The sequence below is a fragment of the Xyrauchen texanus genome, chromosome 39 (assembly GCF_025860055.1).
Source record: "Xyrauchen texanus isolate HMW12.3.18 chromosome 39, RBS_HiC_50CHRs, whole genome shotgun sequence".
Taxonomy (NCBI): domain Eukaryota; kingdom Metazoa; phylum Chordata; class Actinopteri; order Cypriniformes; family Catostomidae; genus Xyrauchen; species Xyrauchen texanus.
Window position 1 is genome coordinate 13266529 of NC_068314.1, and position 10187 is coordinate 13276715.

General features: G+C 41.5%; 4 non-coding genes across 4 annotated transcripts; all 4 read left to right on the forward strand.

Annotated features, from left to right (window-relative positions):
• Window positions 1-497: 497 nt before the first annotated feature.
• trnac-gca (transfer RNA cysteine (anticodon GCA)) lies at window positions 498-569 on the forward strand. The gene has a single exon. It is a non-coding gene; the product is annotated as a tRNA-Cys (tRNA).
• Window positions 570-1133: 564 nt separating this feature from the next.
• Window positions 1134-1205, forward strand: trnac-gca (transfer RNA cysteine (anticodon GCA)). Its single transcript has one exon. It is a non-coding gene; the product is annotated as a tRNA-Cys (tRNA).
• A 7946-nt stretch (window positions 1206-9151) lies between these two features.
• Window positions 9152-9223, forward strand: trnac-gca (transfer RNA cysteine (anticodon GCA)). Its single transcript has one exon. It is a non-coding gene; the product is annotated as a tRNA-Cys (tRNA).
• A 565-nt stretch (window positions 9224-9788) lies between these two features.
• Window positions 9789-9860, forward strand: trnac-gca (transfer RNA cysteine (anticodon GCA)). The gene has a single exon. It is a non-coding gene; the product is annotated as a tRNA-Cys (tRNA).
• The last annotated feature ends 327 nt before the right edge of the window (window positions 9861-10187 follow it).

The following is a 10187-nucleotide window of genomic DNA, read 5'->3' on the forward strand; positions in this document are numbered from 1 at the left end:
CTTGCAGGGATTTCAGGTTAATTCGTGTTGGTATTCTTTTCTCAGTGCTGTCCATACATCAGCGTGATATCTGTCAAATGCAAATCTCTGTCTTGTTGCTGTATTGTTGCTGTATTGTTTGTGCACTTACAGCTTCTGTCAGCAATACAAATTTCTTGTATGTGTAAGCATATCTAACAGTGGCCAGCTGATAGAAAGCTGTGCAATGGTATAAACCTCACTCTCCTGACCACAAGAGGTTCAGTAGCGACTGATTCTCGAGGCTGTAGCTTTTAGCCTCTATGTCCACGCAACCGCCTCCCATGCCAGAGATGCCGCTTCGAGTCTCATATGGAGCGGGTAGAACAGGAGCGTGACAATGATGCCGTGACCAAAATGGGAGTGAGGATTAGGGGGTGAGTAGTACAATCAAGACATTTGAAATGTCAGCAATCTGTAAACCAGTGAAATGTAGTCTTTGTTGTTTTTTTATACTGGTAACTATGGAGTCCTGGCATGGGGGTATAGCTCAGTGGTAGAGCATTTGACTGCAAATCAAGAGGTCTCTGGTTTAAATCCAGGTTTCTCCTGTCCAATAAGTTGTATGGTAGCATAATGTCCTGTATTTTGGTGCAGTTAAAAACTGGTTTGATCAAGCTGTTGATACTGTATGCAACCTAGAGCCAATAAAATGCAGTATTTTTTGCTTTTATTCAGGTATTTAATTTGATTAGTATTCTATATTTGTATAATCTCTGTCTTGTTGCTGTATTGTTTTTGCACTTACAGCTTCTGTCAGACAGACAAATTCCTTGTATGTGTAAGCATATGTAACAGTGGCCAGCTGATAGAAAGCTGTGCAATGGGTATAAACCTCACTCTCCTGACCTCAAGAGGTTCAATAGCGACTGATTCTCAAGGCTGTAGCTTTTAGCCTCCATGTCCACGCAACCGCCTCCCATGCCAGAGATGCCACTTCGAGTCTCGTAAGGAGCGGGTAGAACAGGAGTGTGACAATGATGCCGTGACCAAGATGGGAGTGAGGTTTAGGGGCTGAGTAGTACAATCAAGACATATGAAATGTCAGCAATCTGTAAACCGGTGAAATGTAGTCTTTGTTGTTTTTTATACTGGTAGCTATGGAGTCCTGGCATGGGGGTATAGCTCAGTGGTGAAGCATTTGAGTGCAGATCAAGAGGTCCCTGGTTCAAATCCAGGTGCCCCCTATCCACCAAGTTGTATGTTAGCATAATGTCCTGTATTTTGGTGTGCTTAAACACTGGTTTAATCAAGCTGTTGACACTGTATGCAACCTAGAGCCAATAAAATGCAGTATTTTTTGCTTTTATTCAGGTATTTAATTTGATTAGTATTCTATTTTTGTATAATCTCTGTCTTGTTGCTGTATTGTTTTTGCACTTACAGCTTCTGTCATCAAGACAAATTCCTTGTATGTGTCAGCATATGTAACAGTGGCCAGCTGATAGAAAGCTGTGCAATGGTATAAACCTCACTCTCCTGACCACAAGAGGTTCAGTAGCGACTGATTCTCGAGGCTGTAGATTTTAGCCTCCATGTCCACACAACCGCCTCCCATGCCAGAGACGCCACTTCGAGTCTTGTATGGAGCGGGTAGAACAGGAGCGTGATAATGATGCAGTGACCAAGATGGGGGTGAGTAGTACAATAAAGACATTTGAAATGTCAGCAATCTGTACACCAGTGAAATGTAGTCTTTGTTGTTTTGTTATACTGGTAATGATAGAGTTCTGGCATAGGGGTATAGCTCAGTGGTAGAGCATTTGAGTGCAGATCAAGAGGTCCTTGGTCAAATCCAGGTGCCCCCTGTCCACTAAGTTGTATGATAGCATAAAGTCCTGTATTTTGGTGTGGTTTAATCAAGCTGTTGACACTGTATGCAACCTAGAGCCAATCAAATGCAGTATTTATTGCTTTTATTCAGGTATTTAATTTGATTGGTATTCTATTTTTGTATAATCTCTGTCTTGTTGCTGTATTGTTTGTGCACGTACAGCTTCTGTCAGACAGACAAATTCCTTGTATGTGTAAGCATATGTAACAGTGGCCAGCTGATAGAAAGCTGTGCCATGTGTATATACTAGGGATGTCCCGATCCCACTTTTTCCACTTCCGATCCGATTCCGATATCGGAAATCTCAGTATTGGCCGATACCGATCCCGATCCGATACAGTGTTGTTTTTTTACATAATCAGTTTATAATATCTTTACAGTATTGTGTGGAAATAATTGGGTGTACTCTTTAATAGGCTATGTAAAGAGTTAATGTGTTAACTACACATTATTTCAATATAAATGTATAGCTTAAGAAACACTTTATTATTAACTAGCATACTGGCACTCCCTGATTTCTGATTACACGCACCTGCATATCATTAGTGGCTAATCAATGACTGCATAAATAAATACCCCGCTTTCGCACGCGCTCACACACACACACTCTCTCTCTCTCTCTCTCTCTCTCACTTCCGGTGTGATTGTTGAGCGTGGTGCGAGTGTACGTTTGGAGCTTGTGAGTGTTTTTCTATACTTTTTTCTATACTTTTCTTTTCTTTCTTTCTTAGTTTATTGTTAGCGGGTTTTGGTTTTTTTTGTTTGTTTGGGCCGCGTGCTACCGTCCTTTCTTTTGCGGACAGCATGTCGGCCCCAGGTGTGCACGGTTTGGGCAAACTCACGCGGCGCCATGGGGTGAAGGTGGCATCCGCGGTGAGCATTGAGGATTGTTGTTTGGCTGTAGGTGAGGTTGTGGGGCATGAGCACATCATGTCAGCCTCAAGAATGAACAGTGCCACTGTTATTTTTCTAAGCACTGTGGAAAAAGCGAATGAACTTGTTGAGACCGGAATAGTTATTGATGATGTGTTTTCTCCTGTTCTTCCACTTTCAATGCCATCGAGAAAAGTTTTACTATCTAATGTACCACCTTTCATTAGTGATGCAACCTTAGCGGGAGTTTTATCCCGTTACGGTAAAATAGTGTCTCCGATAAAAATGATCTCAATTGGATGTAAATCTCCTCTGCTGAAACATGTTGTTTCTTTTAGGAGGTTTGTTTATATGACCATTAAAGATGACGGCGATCTTGATCTGTCACTGCGTTTCAAAATCGATGATTTTGATTATGTCATCTACGCAACGACAGACAAGATGAAATGTTTTAATTGTGGGGAGGTGGGTCATTTAATTCGTGCATGTCCTGGGAAAGTAAAAACAACAGCTCCGCGGCTGCTGATGTTAATGTTGATCCGGGTGAGGCTGGACCATCAAACGCGGCTCCGCCTGCGGCAGAGACCGGTGCAGGTGTGGGTGCAACGGGGGACGGTGATGCTCTGGTTCCACCCGCGAGTGAAGGTAATATGTTTCATGAAACTGCCCCCGAAAAAGTGATTGTGGAGAATAAAACTGATGATGCGGAGTTAAATACTCTTTCTCATAAACCTGCCACTAACACGAGCACGCAACCCAGTGAAAGTGCGTCTAATGTAGTCCAGCCCAATCTGTTGTGTGATGGTGTTGACATGGAAACGGAACAGAGTTATTTTAAAGTCCCAGCGAAGAGGAAGAAGTCAAGTGTTGTTTCAGCTGTTCGAGCTAAGAAAGCAGATGAGGAGTTCTCTGATGAGAGTGGCAATGAGTCTTCTGACTCCAACATCAGTCTCTCTCAGTGTGACTTCTCCAACTGCTCTTATGAGCTAGACGACATTAAACTCTTCCTCAGAGCTACAAAAAACAAGAGAGGGGTGTGTGTACAGGACTACTTTCCAGACACAGCACAGTTTGTTGAGAAAACAAGGCTTTTTAGGTCAGAAGGTCTGTTCACAGACAGAGAAGTGTACCGTTTAAAAATCATGTGGACAAAAATCACCTCTGAGAACTCTAATGGAGGCAGTAAGAAACCCTGATAGTCTGTCTGCTGATGTGATGTGTGTGTGTGCAGTGCTGCTGTGCTTTTTACTCTCTTTCTCTTCTCCAAACATGGGAGACATGAACATTGCGACTTTGAATGTCAATGGAGCAAGAGAAATGAGAAAAAGAGCAGAGATGTTTGAACTGATCAAACAAAGAAAAATTGATGTTGTAATGTTACAGGAAACACACAGTGATTTGAGGAATGCTGCTGATTGGGCAGTGGAGTGGGACGGGCTCTCTGTCCTGAGTCACAACACCTCATTCAGTGGAGGGGTCGCTATTCTTTTTAATAAGGGTTTTAGTCCACACTCCTATCAGGTGGAGGAGGTGGTTAAAGGCAGACTTTTAAAAGTAAGAGCTACTTTTGGACATTTTATTTGTGTTTTTATTTGTGTGTACGTCCCAACATCCACAACAGAAAGAATGTTGTTTTTAAACACATTATTATCTGTTTTAGAGAAATGCTGTTTGGAAGAATATTTATTCTTGGGTGGTGATTTTAACTGTGCAGAGTCAAACATGGACAGAAATCATGTTGAACCACACATGCCCTCTCGTAACCGTCTGATCCAGCTGGTCAAGCGGCATGAGTTATGTGATGTATGGAGACAGTTTCATGGCACACAAAGGCAGTACACCTGGTCTCATGTTCGGGACAGTGTGATCTCTCTGGCAAGACTGGACCGGTTTTATGTTTTTAAGCATCACTGTAATATTTTAAAAAGATGTTTTATTACCCCTCTTAGTTTCTCTGATCACAGTATGGTGCAGTGTTCTGTGCTTTTTAACTCTTTTAAACCAAGAAGTGCGTACTGGCAGCTAAACACTTCCTTGTTAAGTGACAGTTTTTTAAGAGCACTTTTAAATTGTTCTGGGATGATTTCCGAGATACAAAGAGTTCTTTTAGATCCCTAAGACAGTGGTGGGATTTTGGGAAAGCCCAAATAAAACAGTTTTGCTTGCAATACACTCAAAACGTCACTACAGAGACAACTCTTTTTATGAACACCTTGGAGACTGACATTTTAAAGCTTCAAGAATTGGCTGAGTCAACTGGTGTGCAGGGTCATTTTGACTCTCTTTTAAATAAAAGGACACAGTTGGCTGACCTACTGGGTATCAAAGCACAGGGGCTCTGGTCAGGTCGAGGTTCCAGAGTGTGGACCAGATGGATGCTTCATCCAGATTCTTCTTCAGTCTTGAGAAGAAGAATGGTCAAAGCAGAGTCATCCATGCTCTACGATCCGACTCTGGAAGTTTATTGACTGACCCTGCAGAGATTCAGTAAGAGAGCAGTGGGTTTCTATGAGAGCTTGTACAAGAGTGAAGTTGGGGCAGGATACAGGGGTGAAAGTGTTTTCTTAGATGACTTACCCCAGGTATCAGAGGAAGCCAATGGCAAGATCTCTGGTGCTTTGAGTATGGGGAATTGCATAAGGCCCTCCAAGGAATGGAGTCCGGGAAGGTGTCAGGCATCGACGGTCTACCAGTTGACTTTTATAAGTCGTTCTGGTCAGAAATAAGTGAGGACCTGCTCGAGGTGTTAAACGAGAGCTTGGCTGATGGCCAGCTGCCACAGAGCTGCCGCAGAGCAGTTTTAACCCTCTTGCCCAAAAAAGGTGACCTCACTGACATCAAGTGCTGGCGGCCCGTTTCACTGCTCTGCACCGATTACAAGCTGCTCTCAAAAACCCTGGCTAACAGATTAGCAGGAGTGATGGATGGTGTCATTCATCCTGACCAGACCTACTGTGTTCCTGGTAGGTCTATATTTGATAATATTTCTTTGATTCGTGATGTTTTAGAAGTCTCCAAGATGCTGAATTTAGACTGTGGTTTTATCTCTTTAGATCAAGAGAAAGCTTTTGACCGGGTTGAACATTGTTATTTGTGGAGAGTTTTAGAGGCCTTTGGTTTTAGTCAAAATTTTATTAACCTTATTAAAGTTCTTTATAGTGGCGTTGAGAGTATTTTAAAAGTGAACGGTGGTTTATGTGCTCCTTTTAAAGCTCTCAGAGGTATCAGGCAGGGGTGCTCTTTGTCTGGTATGCTCTACTCCTTAGCAATTGAGCCACTCTTACAGCAGATAAGGGGTAAAATCCAAGGTTTACACTTGCCGAACTGCGAAAGCAATCTTGTGCTGTCAGCATACGCAGATGATGTCATAGTCATGATTAGCAAGCAAAGTGACATAAAGGTTTTAACAAGTTTACTTAAAGATTTTAAAAGTTTATCCTCTGCAAGTGTAAACTGGAATAAAAGTGAAACCTTGCTTTTAGGTAAATGGACAGGTGGGAAACCAGAACTTCCCCAAGGTTTAGTGTGGGGGAAATCCGGTTTTAAATATTTAGGTGTGTATCTGGGTGACGATCAGATAGTTAAAAAAAATTGGGAAGGAGTCATTGATAAAGTCAAAGGTCGTCTGGACAGATGGAGATGTTTAACACAGAAGATGTCATTCAGAGGACGCATTTTAATCATAAATAACCTAATTGCTTCCTCTTTATGGCACAGGCTGGCATGTGTTGACCCTCCCGCACATCTGCTAGCTAAAGTCCAGGCGATTTTAGTGGATTTCTTTTGGGATAAGCTACATTGGGTCCCACAGAGTGTGCTCTTCTTGCCTAAGGAGGAGGGCGGACAAGGTTTAATACATCTACAAAGCAGAGTAGCAACTTTTAGGTTGCAGTTTGTACAAAGACTTTTAATGGGTTCAGTTGATTTTAAATGGTGTGCAGTTGCTTATGTGATTTTAAATCATCTTGAGAGTCTGGGACTGGACAAAACTCTGTTTTTAATGGACCCTGTAAAATTGAACACTTCTGGTCTTCCAGTCTTTTATAAGAACATTTTTAAGGTTTGGAGTCTTTTTATTGTTGAGAAGGTGGAGAGTTCAGAGTCCCTTCATTGGCTTCTGGAGGAGCCGTTGGTTCAGTGGTGCACGACTGGATGTGTCTGCCGATGGTCTGTTCCCGGGACTGAACAAGACACTTATTGGCAGTAAGATCACTACTCTGGGCCGACTACTGGAAATATCAGGAGCTGATTTCCAGAATGAGGCGGTAACGGCTGAACGTTTAGGCATCAGATCAACCCGTGTAGTAGCACAGCTTTTAATGAAATGGCAGACTGCTCTGAAAGACTCAGAAAGAGCTTTACTGATGGACTATAGCAATGATGTCTGCACTCCAAACCCTGAGGACTCTTTCCCTTGCTTGCTGCTTTCTCTGAACCTGGAGGAATTCTCTGGGTTTTTTTAAAAAACTGTTGAATCCTTGTGTAGAGACTTCTTTTTAAGCACTGGAAAAGTTTTGTACAAATATTGTGTTTTAAATTTCAACAAAAGGATGTTAAATAAGAAAGTTGATACTCCATGGCGTGACTTTTTTAAATTGTGTGATGACAGTAAACCTGAGTGGAGAGCACTTTATAAACCACCGTTACACAAAAAAACATGTGATCTGCAATGGCTGAATCCTTCATGGCGCTGTCGCTGTCAATGCTTTTATTTCAGTTTTAAACCCTGAGGTTGGTGATGCTTGTCCTTTCTGCACTGAGAGAGAAACCATCTTTCATGCTTTTGTGAACTGTGTCAGATTAGTGCCTTTATTTTTGTCTTTACAAAATATTTTTCAGAGTTGTAACGAAATGTTTTCTACTGTTTTATTTATTTTTGGTTTTAAATATGTGATGAAAAGGAGAAATGTATGCCAGTTGCTCAGCTTTGTTTTAGGCCAAGCTGAAACTGGCCATTTATTTAAGTAGAAAGAAGAAAGTTGAGCGGGATGTAGAGCAGAATGTAGCTACTGTGTTTTTACATCTGTTACAAGCAAGAGTTCTGATTGATTTTAACTACTACAAACATGTGGACGATCTTCTCACTTTTGAAAATATTTGGTGTCACAATGAGGCTTTGTGTTGTGTATTTGAAGGTAATTTGGTTTTCACACGCTTATGATTTGTTTTTGTGCTTAATTTTATTTATTTTATTATTTTATTTTTTATTTTTTGTTTTTTTGTAATTTAAGTGTACTCTGAATTTTTTTGTAATAAAAGTTTGTAAAAATTCAAATTCTCTCTCTCTCTCTCTCTCTCTCTCTCTCTCTCTCTCTCACACACACACACACTCACTCACTTTCTGACTCTGTGCCTGTTCTCATCGATAGTATTTCTGAGACTCCAGAACTTTCTACTATGTCAATCATGTGTCTTCATTATTGCCTGCATGTATCATAAAATTGTTTTGAGTTATCTCTTTCATCATATCTATACACTGTCTGGATATTACTTACCTGCTGTTTGCCACTCTGCTTAACTGAATTTACTCACAATATTTACATCACTGTTTCAATCCTCTGCTCAATAAACCCTGCTACTGAGTTCATATCTCTGCCTTTCCATGAGTCTCCCGTGACAGCTTTAACTTTTAAACCCTCACCATTTTTATTCACAGTTTAATTCGCTTCTTAATTAAATTCTGGTTAAATGCACCTCCAGTGCCTTTCTAAGTCCATATTATAAGTGAACCGAACTGCTGAGCATCTACATCTGAGATGTTCGTTTGTAGCGCACAAATATTGTGCACGGGTGAAGGCTATAAATAGCCATGCGCGTGTGTGTAAAAGCACCATTCACTACCGCGCTGAAGCTGCGCGTGCAAGAACATATATGTTTACTTATTAAACACAGCCTATTGCAATTCACAGAGCTATCACGTGGCTTCAAGTGGCTTTGAATAAAATGCACTAGTCATATGAACCGCTTTAATGGTGTTTTAACAGTTCTTTTATGTCATTTTTTAAGCTTGACAGTAACGAACATGACTAACACAGAGTATAGGATTTGGGTCGGGCTCGTCGGACCGATACCCGATCCGTCTAAAAATGTCAGTATCGATGCGATACCGATCTAGGTATCGGATCAGGACATCCCTAGTATAAACCTCACTCTCCTGACCTTAAGAGGTTCAGTAGCGACTGATTCTCGAGGCTTTAGCTTTTAGCCTCCATGTCCACACAACCGCCTCCCATGCCAGAGATGCCACTTCGAGTCTCGTAAGGAGCGGGTAGAACAGGAGTGTGACAATGATGCCGTGACCAAGATGGGAGTGAGGTTTAGGGGCTGAGTAGTACAATCAAGACATATGAAATGTCAGCAATCTGTAAACCGGTGAAATGTAGTCATTGTTGTTTTTTTATACTGGTAACTATGGAGTCCTGGCATGGGGGTATAGCTCAGTGGTGGAGCATTTGAGTGCAGATCAAGAGGTCCCTGGTTCAAATCCAGGTGCCCCCTATCCACCAAGTTGTATGTTAGCATAATGTCCTGTATTTTGGTGCAGTTAAAAACTGGTTTAATCAAGCTGTTGATACTGTATGCAACCTAGAGCCAATAAAATGCAGCATTTTTTGCTTTTATTCAGGTATTTAATTTGATTAGTATTCTATTTTTGTATAATCTCTGTCTTGTTGCTGTATTGTTTTTGCACTTACAGCTTCTGTCAGCAAGACAAATTCCTTGTATGTGTAAGCATATGTAACAGTGGCCAGCTGATAGAAAGCTGTGCAATGGGTATAAACCTCACTCTCCTGACCTCAAGAGGTTCAGTAGCGACTGATTCTCGAGGCTGTAGCTTTTAGCCTCCATGTCCACGCAACCGCCTCCCATGCCAGAGATGCCTCTTTTAGTCTCGTAAGGAGCGGGTAGAACAGGAGTGTGACAATGATGCCCTGACCAAGATGGGAGTGAGGTTTAGGGGCTGAGTAGTACAATCAAGACATTTGAAATGGCAGCAATCTGTAAACCAGTGAAATGTCGTCTTGGTTGTTTTTTTATACTGGTAAATATGAGGTCCTGGCATGGGGGTATAGCTCAGTGGTAGAGCATTTGACCGCAGATCAAGAGGTCCCTGGTTAAAATCCAGGTTCCCCCTGTCCACCAAGTTGTATGTTAGCATAAAGTCCTGTGTTTTGGTGTTGTTAAACACTGGTTTAATCAAGCTGTTGATACTGTATGCAACCTAGAGCCAATAAAATGCAGTATTTTTTGCTTTTATTCAGGTATTTAATTTGATTAGTATTCTATTTTTGTATAATCTCTGTCTTGTTGCTGTTTTGTTTGTGCACTTACAGCTTCTGTCAGCCAGACAAATTCCTTGTATGTGTAAGCATATGTAACAGTGGCCAGCTGATAGAAAGCTGTGCAATGGGTATAAACCTCACTCTCCTGACCTCAAGAGGTTCAGTAGTGACTGATTCTA